Here is a 12,840-nt window from a genome sequence, read left to right as displayed (position 1 = left end):
CCTCCTCTCATTGTGACAGAGCACAAGAGAGAGACAAAAGAAACGTTTGCCAAATTGATTATATTTTTTAAAAGAACTACTTCATCAACGTGCAATAATTTGTGCACTAATTACTGTGCTCACTTGTGAGAAACACTTGTGGCAAATCATGATGCTGCTTGTGGCAACATTTACAGCGATGCCACACATGGATCATAGACTGGCCTGGGTTGAAAAGGAGCACAGTGCTCGTCCAGTTCCAACCCCCTGCTGTGTGCAGGTCGCCAACCAGCAGCCCAGGCTGCCCAGAGCCACCTCCAGCCTGGCCTCGAACGCCTGCAGGGATGGGGCATCCACAGCCTCCTTGGGCAACCTGTTCCAGTGCCTCACCACCCTCTGCGGGAAAAGCTTCCTCCTGAATCGGGCAGCGTCTGCCCGGTCCCTGTTTAGAGACGCGCTTTGACTCGGCCGCCCCGTCCCTAAGGCGCTCAGATCGCGGACGGGCCGTGGGCAGCCAGGGGGCAGCCGGCTCACAGCAGGCGTGGGGCTGAGAGGCCCCTTCCAACCTGAGCCATTCCGTGATTGAGCACCGCAACGCCTTTTTGCAAATGCATCCCACCTACAGCCTTTACCTATCGCTGCAAGCCATGTCGCACCACCGCTGCCCCCGCACCCCCGGATGCCCGGCCCGGAGCGCCCCGCGCAGCGCTGTGTCCCGGCGCAGCGCCCGCCGCTGCGCGTCCCCGAGTGCCACCTGCCGGCCCGGGCTGCCACCGAACTCAGCGCTCCTCCCGAGCATCGTCGCCTCCTCGAGAAAACCGGGCGGCCGCCGCGGGCTGCTGGCGCTGCTCGCGGACCCACGTCCCGAGTGCCGGCGGTCCTCCTGCCCCGCAGAGCAGAGCACCGCCTTCCCAACCGCGGGCAGAGGTGCGGTGGGAAAAAGGGGAGGCAGAGCCGGCACACATCCCGTTCCAGCCCCAGGAGGAGGCAGATGCAGACACCAGCCTACTTTCAGGGTGCAGCACGCTCCTCCCAGCCCCCTTCCAGCTGTCCCATAGAGGAGATGCGGCAGCGCTTTGCTCTGAGGCGGCCCGCAGGTCACTCGATGCACCACAGTAACGATTTCGTTTGCCTCAAATCAGCCACATTTTGAGCAATAACTGCTATGGGGGGTGGGGGGGTGGGGGGTGGGTTGTGGTAGGGCTCCTGGGAATTCTCCAGCTTTCTTCTGGGCCCCATTTTCCACACAGCTTGAAAGGACATCCCTCTGTGCAAGCTTAGCACAGCATCCAGGTGGCCAGAAAACTTCCCCAGGGGAGGAGAGATCAATTCCAACACAGAGTGAAACAGATTTCCTTCCAAGGGGAAGAGCTGAACACAAAATCGAGCCCCATGCCATCCCTTGAAGGGATTGGAGTTTGTGAATTCAGTGAACAAAAGACAGTGTCTGAATTAAGGGCTACTTTCAAAGACAAGATGGGAAACAAAAGCACACACACAGGGGCCGAAAGGGCCCGGCCTGGGCAGCACAGGACATCCCACCCTCCAGCAGTTGCAGAGGTGGGCTGCTCCTCCCTGAAACCTCAGCACAGATGAGACGCAATAGGAAACTGTTCCTGGGGATGGGACCATAGCATAAACTTTCTAGCTGCTAAGCAGACAGCTGACATTTCCAAGTTCTCTTTACGTTTTGAAAACATCGCTGAGTAAGAGATATTTTCCATGAATATTTTCGCATCCTTCCTTCTAACCAAGAAACATTTTTCTTGGGTTCTTTTGCTATGAGAGTGGGGCTGGTGCTGCAGAGAAAACTCAGCTTTGTACTCCCAAACGCAAATATTAACAGAAGCAGTTTGGCTCACATTTCCTCTGTTGGCACCACAACATGGGCTTTTTCACCTACAAGCATCGCTGCCGCGGGCTGAGCAGAAGTATTGAATAACAGAGGAAAAACGCTCAGAATGGATCCAGTGAAACAGAAAGGGGAAAAATGAATATCCTGGCATTACTGGAAGAGGAAATTAGAGTAAATTGGTAAAATTAGAACAGCAGAGCTCAAGTTTCATAGGTTAGAGAGCAGAAAACACTTTCCAAATTGTTAAACTTCTATGGGTCCAGAGCTGTTGGTTGGAGCAGCTGACTTTTCTCCCTCATTGAGTATGTCCTGGACTTGTTCAACACAAGGCACATGTTTTCCTGCTTGTTTAGTCTCTTCTTAGTCTTATTCAAGCGTGGTTTTGAAGCCAAGGATGTCTACTTATGTACAAAGAGCCTTTTGTTATTACTTTCATTTTCTAATTACACAGAACCTGTAAAAAAAAAATCCTTCCAAGGATAAGCTGAAAGACTATTTTCTTCGGGAGATGCATTCTGATTACCTTCTTTTCTCAGAAATTAAGAAGTTTCCATCTGGTGCATTATGAAGCTTAGTCCCTTGAATGGTAAGAAATGGTTGGTTGAGCAGGAGGGCTCCTCAGGCACTGCTCCCAGGCTGGGGCTGCCCCAAAAGCACCTCTCCATCCCACAGCACACTGGGCTGAGGGCTCATACCTGGCACACAGAATTAGCCCAGGAACCAGCAAGACTTCCCTTCGTTCTCACTGCCCTGTGCAGCCTGGCTCTTGGCTACCTTTCCTTCTAGAAGAGAACTGGTCCAATGGCACGTTGCACCTTTTCTAAAGCAACAACTGAAAATCTGTTTAATTTCATTTGCTTTTGCCAGCTTCAGCTACCAGCTATTGGTAGGTCTATGCTTCCCTTCCTAAATTGCCTGTTAATGCATGCCAGGCCTTACATTATTTCCCTTTGTGACAATCAGAAAGATTAACACAGTGGAAGGGCAATACAGGAGTGTAACAATAAACAGCCAGTGCAGACAGGATGGCATTTCAAAGGAAAGTAAATGTGCTCACCTGTCTCCAAAGAACTAGGCTTGCAAGAAAGACTCCACCAGGGAGGGATCTCCAACCAGAAATTCTTCCCCAGTGGCAGTCAGCCCTTAAATGAGGTCTAAGAGAGGAGCAGCCAGGCTCCACCTTTGTCATCCCTCAGGTAAATTGCCTTCACCTGTGCTCCCAGGGCTGACTGGGTCCTTTTCCCAGGTGCTCCATCAGTGCTTCAGGCAGCTCCTATACGCTCTAGTTTGTTACTGGTGTTGCCTCCAGGTTTCTTTATCCCGAGGGACCTCAGAAGTTGTGGTGCAACCCAAGGCCCTCCCTGTGCTGTGCTGGTACCAGCACCTCCTTAGGACCACACAGCACCGATGGAGGGACCGGTCCCCATCGCCTCCCTGGGTCTCGGACCAGACGTTCTCGGGAAGCACTAACACACAACACCCCATTACTAAGTGCTGCTTTGGGCCAGCCAGGTTTGCACTGAGAGCAGCTGGACACATTTTAGCACAGACACTCTGTACCTGCAGTTTGACCCCACGTTATTTCCATCTTTTGAGGTACAGAGAAATCTGAATTTTGTTCAAAGCAGAGCTGCTTCCCCAGCCCTGACCTCCTATACCACTCCTGATCGAAATGAAGTGATGCTGAGAGTGCTGTTTATTTCCTTAAATTCTATTTACATGTTGACATTTGCAGCCCTAATAACTTCCCTGCAGGCTCAGCATGCTGCAGGAAGGCAGCACCCCGTGTCGGTACGGAGCTGTGCCCATCTGCTCTGCTCTCCACCGTGGAAAGACAGCAGTGCTGTGTGTATTTGTCTTGTTCTGCTCAGTCGCCAGCTATGACCTGCTATTGCTAAGGCTCTACTTAAAGGATTCTCTTGAAGTTTCACCTGATTCCATCCCTCCCTGCCTGTCCCAGCTGCACCCAGGCATGCTGCACCCAGAGCATCTCCTGACACTGCCCTGCATGCAGCCCTGGTGTGCCAGCTCTTGCTTTCGGCGTCACCTCCACCTCTCTGCAGGACCCAGAGACGCTCTCTGCCCTTCCAGAGGAGCACAGCCTCATCCAACAGCAGCCACAAGCAGAGCATGGTGCCATTCCACGCAGTCATCACATCCCACAGCTTGTAACAGAGCTCACCCCTCACCTGATATCAGTCCTGACCTTTCCTTGTAGTGTCATTAAACTTACTTTGGAAGAGATAAAACCTGGGAAGGAAAACGTTTGTAAAATCCTGAGCCAACAACAAAACATTCTGTTGTTGGAGGATTTTTCCCGCATAACTACGATCAAATGAAAAGCCTGAGGTTCTCAGATGTGACTCGGAGAGCTGAGTTCATGGCCGGGCAGAAGGAACATGCCTCTCTATTGATTGGCCACTGTTACTCATCATCTTTTTACGCTATCAACAAGACAGGAATAGAATGAACAGACAGCTAAACAATAAGGAAAAGTTCTGCAGATGCTTAAAGCCAATAAAATAACTGCATTATTGACAAGGTTATCAAAATGTCAGATGTGCCAGCTCAGCTGGCATTCTTTGCCTTTTTATTAAAGTCTTATTACAAAGAAAGCCTGAGAGCCAGGCAGGCAGAATTCAGTATTCAGTCCCTTTTCTGAAATAATTGCTTAAGATATCTTTTTAAAAATCGGTTTGCAATTTGCATCTTCACGCAAATAAGAAGGACAACAGCTTTGTTGTGCTTTTTTCCCCCCTTTTTTCCTCTTTTTCCTTCCTGGGAATGCGGTGGCACTCCTGTGCCTGAGCAGCACAGCATGGTGCTGCCTTTCCCCCGTGGCCCACGGAGCGTTTTATCCCAGCAGTGCAAAGGCTGGGATTCCTGCTGCAGCACCGCAGCCCCTCACAGGACGCTCACAGCCATGCAGCAGAGATGCCCGCCCTGCTCCTGCCTGCCCCCAGCACTGCTGGCAGAGGTAGCAGCCCGCTCCATGCTGCCCTTCTGGCAGACGTTTCCCAGCACCACTCTCATTGCAGCACAGAGACCGCCCTGCCATCAGCCACCCCTGCCGCTCAGCAGAGCCAGCTCCAAGGCTTTGGTAACCAAGCCCACCTTCGTCCTACAGCTCTTCTTCTGATCTCGTTTAAAGAAGCGATAAAAATCATCTGGGCTCTGAGTGAAGCCATGGTGACAACGAGAGCACACCGCACCTCCGCTGCCTGGTGTGGAAGCCCCAGTGTCCGTAGTTCCCAGCACAGGTTTGCTGCTGAGGCCTGTGCTCTCCGTGTGGCATTGCCTTGGCAACATTTTTTATGCTTTGATTAAGGAGCAACTGATGCAATATTTCAGGAGACGGGGAAAAAGGGTTTGATACTGAGAAAAACATTCTGGCTGTTCTGTATTGTCCTTGAGGACTTCGCCGTGTGCCGTCACCGAGTGCTTAGCAACAGATTGGTAGCGGCTTGCAAATCAATCTCTGCAGAGCAGAAAGCGCAGTATACACAATGCTGTGCGTTCCAATTCAAGAGATGCTATTGGGAAGCTGTATAAGCATCAATTATGGTTTTTCAGATGTAGTTAATTATAGAAGGGAGAACTCTGATCACAAATCAGCTTTCCTTACTCCCCTTTCAGCCTTTCAAAAATCAGGAGAGAATTACTATAGATTAGAAAATTAGAAACTGCAAAAAAGTAATTATCCAAAATTAAGATGAGTTGGCAGGCGCTGCTTCTGAGTGGATTTGTGCCAGAGAAGGGAAGAAAAATAAAACTGGCATCCTCTGCAAAGTTTAAAATACAATTGCGGTTATTTTGCCATTATATTTTTATATATGCATACACAAAGTCTTTTGTTTTGTTTTGTTTTAAAGAAAGTTGTACTGTAAATAATTCCCCAGGAGTTCCAACAAGATGCACACAGGCATCAAAGGGGAAGAAAGCAGGCGAGTAGAGAATGCAGCTGGAGCTGCTGGGCCGACACCATTGGCACCATTTGGGGGGGCAGGGCAAATCCAGCAGTAGGGTAGTGGATTAGGAAAAGGAATCTCATTTGTGTGTATGTATTCAAAGGGAATTTCAATTTTCTTTTGGAGTTTCTCTGCATTTAAACATCTGAAGCGGAGATGGAAACCTTCCCTTCGCCAGGCGCGATCGCGTGGCTCCGGAACCTGCAGCAATCCCTCGACACAGTGCTTTAAATTCTGCACTAATTGAATTTAAAATTAGTCCCTAGTGGGGCCTAAGTAGAAGCCAAGCAATTTAATGGTCAGACAATTAACAGCTCCGTATTAACCAGGCCTTGTGAACAACAAATGTTGCTGGAGCGATCGTGCCGCCTCACCGCATGTTTTGCTCTGCTGTGCTCTGAGGGAGCAAGAAGTGCAGCTCAGCGCTGCCTGGGAGAAGTGCTGCCTTCACTGCTGGGGAACAGCTGAATGCTGATCTCCGTTTTGTTATGACCATTATCTTTACCCCAGGCAGAAGCAGCTCGGTGGGCTCCCTCAGCCGGATTTTCTGTCAGTAACCTCGTGTTCTATTTTAATGCCCCATTATCACATCTGTGCCCTTTTTGGAATCTGTTTGCAGCAGCCAGGATGAAGCACAGTGCCGTCAGCAGCAGGACGGGCACAGTTGTGTAGTGCAGAACAGCCATAAGGTGAGAAACGTCCACTGCTGCACCTTCAGCACTGCGTTCTGCAGCAGAACACAGCTGACCACCACTGCACCACAGCTGCGCTCTGCACTCAGTGCCTCAGGAAGGGCAGAACAGCCCTGTGCTGCTCAGACAGATTGCACCTTTAACTGCAGCCATCCCTCCGTTGTCTCCACACCTTCCATTCGTAATCAAGTAGTGTGTGAGGCAATGGACTGTGGGCTCCTGATTGCTCCTGTTCACATGAGGGAAAATCACTGAAGCACAGCTGTAACAGGATTTCTCTTAAACAAAAGATTTCTTGGATAAGATGGTTCTCTCCCCCAACAAGATTTTACCCTCCCGCATTCTTGAAAATGCAGTTTTTTCCTGTTCTTCCCCAAGGAAATCCTGCTCCAGCCCAGCAGAGCAGTGCTTCTGACATAAGTGCTTCCCTGAGCCCAGATCTGTGTGTCCTCACACTGCTGCAGCCCGTGCTCCACCAGCAAACTCCCCACATGAGTCCTTTATTTATTCTCTCTCAGATTTACAACCTGCCATATGTAACACTCCTAAAGTTGAAAATTAAGTGCTTCCATCAAATGCTGCCCATTGCATAAAAGCATTTCTTCAGTGCCTGGCAGGCTGCAGCTGGTTGGAGCGAGGCAGCATGCTCAGAATTCTCCCTGGTGCTTTGCCTCCAAACAGCACCCAACACATGGCAAAAATGTTTCTTCCCTATGCAATGTGTATAAGGGAGGAGGAACTCATACCAAGTTATGGGAACTCTGTGCTGATCCCATGGTGTGGGAGTGACAGCCACAGCTGGCTTTGGGCAGCACCCAGCAGGATGGGGGCTCACCCACGTGCCCCAACCCCACACAAGGGGGCAGGCAGGCGGGTCTGGTTGTGTTTTAGGTAAAGCTGGTGAGATTTGAGGGAAAAGATAAGAAATGGGTTATGATTTATAAATACTCCACAGGTCAGTTCTGCTTTGTGATGGAGGATCCCATCTCTGCTCCCCACTCCCCAGCTCCTTCAGCTGGCTGCTGGCAGTAGGAGCTCTGCTCCTTGTGAGTTTTTTCCATTGGCAGGGAGTGTCATTTCCAGCTCAGACTGCCTCCATTTTTACAAGGATGAGTTCCATTGGCTTCTGCAGAAATATCTCTGAGCTGTCTGTGCAAAAGGAAATTCTGCACCTCTAGCAAGAGGGATGCTGATATGAGCCACAGGGTGCACCGCTGCTTCCCCTCCCCTTTCCTATCCCTGCTGTCTGAGGGTGGCAGTTAAACTCCCAAGCTGCACTGAGATACATGTTCGTTCTCCTCACTGTGCTGACTTTTTCCATGGTACAAAATGCGTATCTGAAGAAAAGGAAAAGGCAAATGGAATGAGCGTGGTGTGAATGTAGGAGGTGATAAATGAGCAGAGAAGCGATTCAGCAAAAGGAAGGAGGCTGATCTAATGTAATGCTGCGTACAGCGCCGTGTCAGGTGGCTTCCTCATTTACACCCTGCAGACATCACCAATTGCTCTGCTCAGGAACCTCCCCTCCATGGGACAATGAGTGCCCACAGCTATGCGAGCAGAAGTCACCTTCTGTGCCCAGAACTGTGAGATGGGCTGCGCTCAGGCCTGAACTAAATGTATGACTTCCTCCAGCACTTCTGCCACAGAGATTGCCAAATCACTGAGGCCGGTGCTGGAGTTAGCACTGCTTCTCTGCACCTCGATTTCACTGAATCCTGCCTGGGGGATTCCCTCCCTAACTCCTGAACTGTTCTATGAAGCCACAGCCCCACCATCTGATGAGAGCACCAGGAAAAATAAGATCTGCTCCTCTGAGACCTACTGAGAGGACACCATTTTCACCATAGCCTGGTTAAATGAGCTGAACTGCTGCCCTAACTGAAGCAGGGCTGCACTCACGTTGGCAGTTTGTGGCATTCTCGCCTCACCAGGAGATGCCATTTTAGCCACTGTGGCTCTGAGCTCTGCTGAGCCTGCTGACAGCACACCTTGCTGGATGCAGACGACTGCAAAGATTTAACGCTCACTTCCTTGCTCCTCTAACAAAAACTGCTGTGATTACTGACTACAAAAACTGTTTCAAGAATTTTATTCTTGGAAACTCCGCTCCCAAGGTTTATGTTACCATGTCTGCTCTGTTTGTGTGCTGCCTTGCAGCTCATAATCTAGCAGGGGCAGCTACAAGAGTTTTGTACAAAGTACTCATGCCAACAATTGCTGTCTTTACTGATGCACACAAAATAAATGCTTCCATTCACTCTGGGAAAGGCATACTTTGCTCTTCCCTCTGTAAGAGATGTGCATTTGGGAAGTTCTTTTCTTTGCACCATTTCTTCATTTGAGTTGCCAGTGCAAGAAGAAATATCCACAGAGAGCACATAGTTGGTTCTCTGGGTGTGCAATTCCAGCTCGAGAAAACATGGATTTATATTTTGTTTTAGACTTTGGGTTAGTTTCTGTTACATGTTTGAAAGGTCTTCAGGCTGAATTAGGCACAGAATCGTTTCATATGAACAGTCACATTTCGTAGTGCTGCTTCTGTAAAGGCTTTTAGCATTTTACTCTCTTAGCTTTCCTTTACCTCTCTAAAACAGAGGAAATAAGGGATGTCCTTCAGGATAAATGATGGCTGGTTGCTGTTCCTGTTCCAAACACACAATTTGCTGAGCAGTCGGTGACTAATGCTTCACTTACACTGTTGACAACTATTAGATTGACACTGCTACAGGGATTTATTCTGGGCATATGATAATGACTTGCAGGGTGTGCTGCTTCTTCAGTACTTAAGCAACTGTTTTCACTTCTGGTCTAATTAATTGCATCCAGTTAAAAAGGAGCTTGAACACTGTGTTTGTCACTTTCAGTCATTTGACCTTCTAGGAACATTAAATGTGGAGCTTAGTCTGCCTCTATGCAGCTCTCCCTCACAAGCTGCATGTCATGAATGTTAAAATAATTAACCTACCAGGCCTAATTCCAGCGTGGGGACCTATAGACGTTCAGACGGGACTCCATCTGTGCTTGTTTTCTTGTTCTTGGTATTTGGTGCTTGATAATACCATCCTGTAACAAACTGGGGAATGTTCACATCAGACAGCTTTTGCAAACTGTATTTATACAGGGATGTTTACAGCCTGGACTGGGGAAGCCTATTCCTGCAGTGACCCAAAGGAAATTAAGTGTGAGCTGAAGACAGTGGGGCCCTGTGGGGCCTTTCCCTGGCTGTGGTTATGGGAACCAAGGCGTCCTTCAGCCTCAGCAGCAGCTCTGAGTGGCCATCCCAGTGCCACTGGCACTGCACCTTTAATGCGCACGTGGCCAAACCTCAGCCTTCCTCGGGGGCAGCACTAATGTTCATTGCCAGCACACATAATTTAGCATCTGTGAAATGGAAACACGTAGAGAAGCACGCAATGAAGACAAACAAAAACAGCTGTTTCCTCTGAAGTAGAGTGGTAGTATAGAAGAGCTTCTGAGTTGTTGGAAAAAAGCAGCAGGAGGTTGGTCTTCATACCTCAGTGCTCTGCAACGCAAACAGTGCCGTGCATGCATGTCTAGTAGAGGGGTCACTTCACAGGGCCCAACATTGATGAGATAAAACCGAGGAGCCACGGCTGAAACAAAACACTGAGTAGGACTCAGACCTTGTGCACAAAGCTCACTTCTGTTCAGCTAACATGGAAGAGAGTGAGCAGCAGAGGTTGCTCCAGAATGAATTTGCCCTTTGGAGGATAAGACGATGTCCTGGTCTCTAGAGAGGGTTGGAGCAGAGACATAACAACATCTGGCCATGGGAAACCTTGCATCCCTTCTACTCAGAGGGAGCAAAGCAAACAAACCCTGAGGTCACGCCAGGGAATGTAAGCTATGGAGAAGTGGCAAAACCCAGCAGTGTTTGGTCTGTGTATCTCTGTTTACCTGAACTAAGAGATCACTTTCTGAAAAGCTACTTCAGATAAAGGAGACCCATAAGTGCATTCTGAAGGTTTGGGTTGTTTGGAAGTGATTTCAGGGGACAGTAATTCACCCTGCGGCGGTGCAGAGTGCACCTGGAGTGCACATCCCATGCTCCAGGGCATGCACAGGGCGTGCGTCTCTGCCAGCTGACACTGACCTGGACACACAAAGTTCAGCTAAAATTGGACTGACTGTTTTCTTCTAAAGAGGCTGAAGGTGAGCTGTGAAATGGCTGTGGGAACATGGTGGGATGTGCCTCTGCTCCATGGGCGCTCCGAGGAGCGGCTCTGAATGCTTTACAGATGCCGTCAGTTCAACACGAGCAATGAATGTTTGCTCGAGATCCCAAAGAAGGTCAACAGAGCGGGACACAAATTCAGGTCTCACAGATGATGCTGCCTTCAGCCTCGTGGGCCAGAGGAGCCCCAGCTCATCTCCACGCAATGGGCCGGCCATGTGCCAGAGGCTGATGCTCACAATTAATGAGCTATCCCAATTAAACACCTGGCTCGTTTCAGAACTGTGCTGCACTTATTTCAGAGGCCAGGCAGCAGTGGCTCAGCGCTCTGTGTCTCTTTGGCAGCCTGATGAAACAGCAGCCATGCCTTACTGCTTGCTGAGCACCCAGCCTGCTGGGCAGTGGGCACTGCTGCTGAGTGCTACATCAGAGCGAAGTATTTGGTTTGACATGGAAATTCTTTTTTTCCAGTTTGGTTGCTGTTTGGCATCACCTGAATACTTATAAAGTCTTGATGCACGTCACTGGGGGTTGGACTTGATGGTCTCTAGAGGTTCCCTTCCAACCCCTACAATTCTGTGATTCTCTGTGATTCTGGGACTTTAAAATAGTTTTCTTTTGCATATGTAAAACAAAACAAACAAACAAAAAAAAAAAACAAATAACCAAAAAACAACAAACAAACTAAAAGATAAACCCCCTCAGAAACAGAGACAAGACTCACTGAGACTTTCGGAAAACTTTAGCCTATTCTCCCGACCACAATATCAGCTGATTTCAATAATTTTTAGTCACTTCAGCAGAAACGACACACCTGAATGAAAATGGATGCTCACACCTTTCCTTCACAATGCAGAACACAAACCTGACTGGCAGAGAAGCGTGGGCAAACTTGTGCTGTGCAACTGAAGCCCTCATGGAAGCCCTTCTTTCCCTACTGGAGCTTTAGCCAGAAATTGGTGCTGCCCATAGCACTTCCAACCGGAAGTTGCCGTATTTTAATTAGCCAGAAGATAGTTTAATGCCAAACTGTGTAAGAGAGAGAACTTGGCAGCTGGTGTTTCTGAAGGTCTTGGCACCCAAGAAAGTTATCGTGGTATTTTTGCTGATCAGTAAACACTGTAATTTGTGTCATAGAGATAATTTGCAATTAAAAACTTATTAACAAAGTTCAACAATAACAAGAGGGATAAAATGCCAAGATGTGGAATTGTTTAATTATGTGAAATAGTTCTACCAAATCCGGGGCTCCGTGGAACATTTTTTCCTCTCTCTAATGAACGACCCGTTCTCACTGAATTCTAATTAGCCTCAATAATGACGATCCTGCTCAAGTGTTAGCAGCAGACAACGCGAGGTGTCTGCATCCATCCCTGCACTGCCCTCGGGTTCAGCTGTGCCATGCAGGTTGCACCGTGCTGCAGAATGCTGGTGCCCAGGGCCGTGCAGCAGCTCCATGTGGGGACAGGAGTGCTACTCAACACACAGTGATCCATCACCGTGCCGAGCACGTCGCCCCATCCCTCCTTTCAAGCAGATTAAGTGCCTGAGCTTATCCAGACCTGCTCAAAGCCTATTTGATCCCGAAATAGGTCTGAAGAATCCAACAAGAAAAGGCTTGTAGGAGATTTTCTTGTTTAATCACCATTGGGAATATAAGAATTGGAAACCGATGAGCAGAACCCCTTCAGCATGTCGCTCTGCCAAGACTGCAAAGCGCTGAAGTGTATGAAAAGGAGGAGATGACAAGTCCCCTGCCCTGCCAAGCCTGAGCTGCTCCCATCCGCAGCAAAGAGAAGCAAACAAGCACAACTCTTGAGACAGCTCTGGTGAATGCTGAACTACAGACAGAAGAGCTCTCATCCTGTCTGTGCCACATTTCTTCCTCGCTCAGGGGCTGAGCGCTGCCCATTCAATTCCGGTGCCCCCCTCAGCTGCAGCCCCTCAGCCCGGCACTGGGCACACTGCACACCCACTCCTCCCATTACAGCTCCTGCTGTCCTGGAGAGTCCCTGAATTCTCTCCACACCTTTCTTAGATACCAAGGGCTTCTCCCCATCAAGTCTTCTGGCATGTCTCCATGAAGAAAGAGAACATGGTGCTGCAGGAGATCGAACTGGAGACATACAATACAGACTGCAGGCAGAG

At 49.1% G+C, this 12,840-nt stretch overlaps 1 long non-coding RNA gene across 1 annotated transcript in view; it reads right to left on the bottom strand.

Annotated features, from left to right (window-relative positions):
- The window catches only part of LOC122185758, a 69,779-nt gene that overhangs the window by 37,344 nt on the left and 19,595 nt on the right, over positions 1-12,840 (bottom strand). The gene's annotated exons all lie outside the window — the stretch shown is intronic.

The sequence above is a fragment of the Lagopus leucura genome, unplaced genomic scaffold, assembly GCF_019238085.1.
Source record: "Lagopus leucura isolate 7727_CA_CO unplaced genomic scaffold, USGS_WTPT01 Super-Scaffold_100030, whole genome shotgun sequence".
NCBI lineage: Eukaryota > Metazoa > Chordata > Aves > Galliformes > Phasianidae > Lagopus > Lagopus leucura.
The sequence above is the reverse complement of the archived record's forward strand: the minus strand, read 5'-3'. Positions and strand labels throughout refer to the sequence as shown.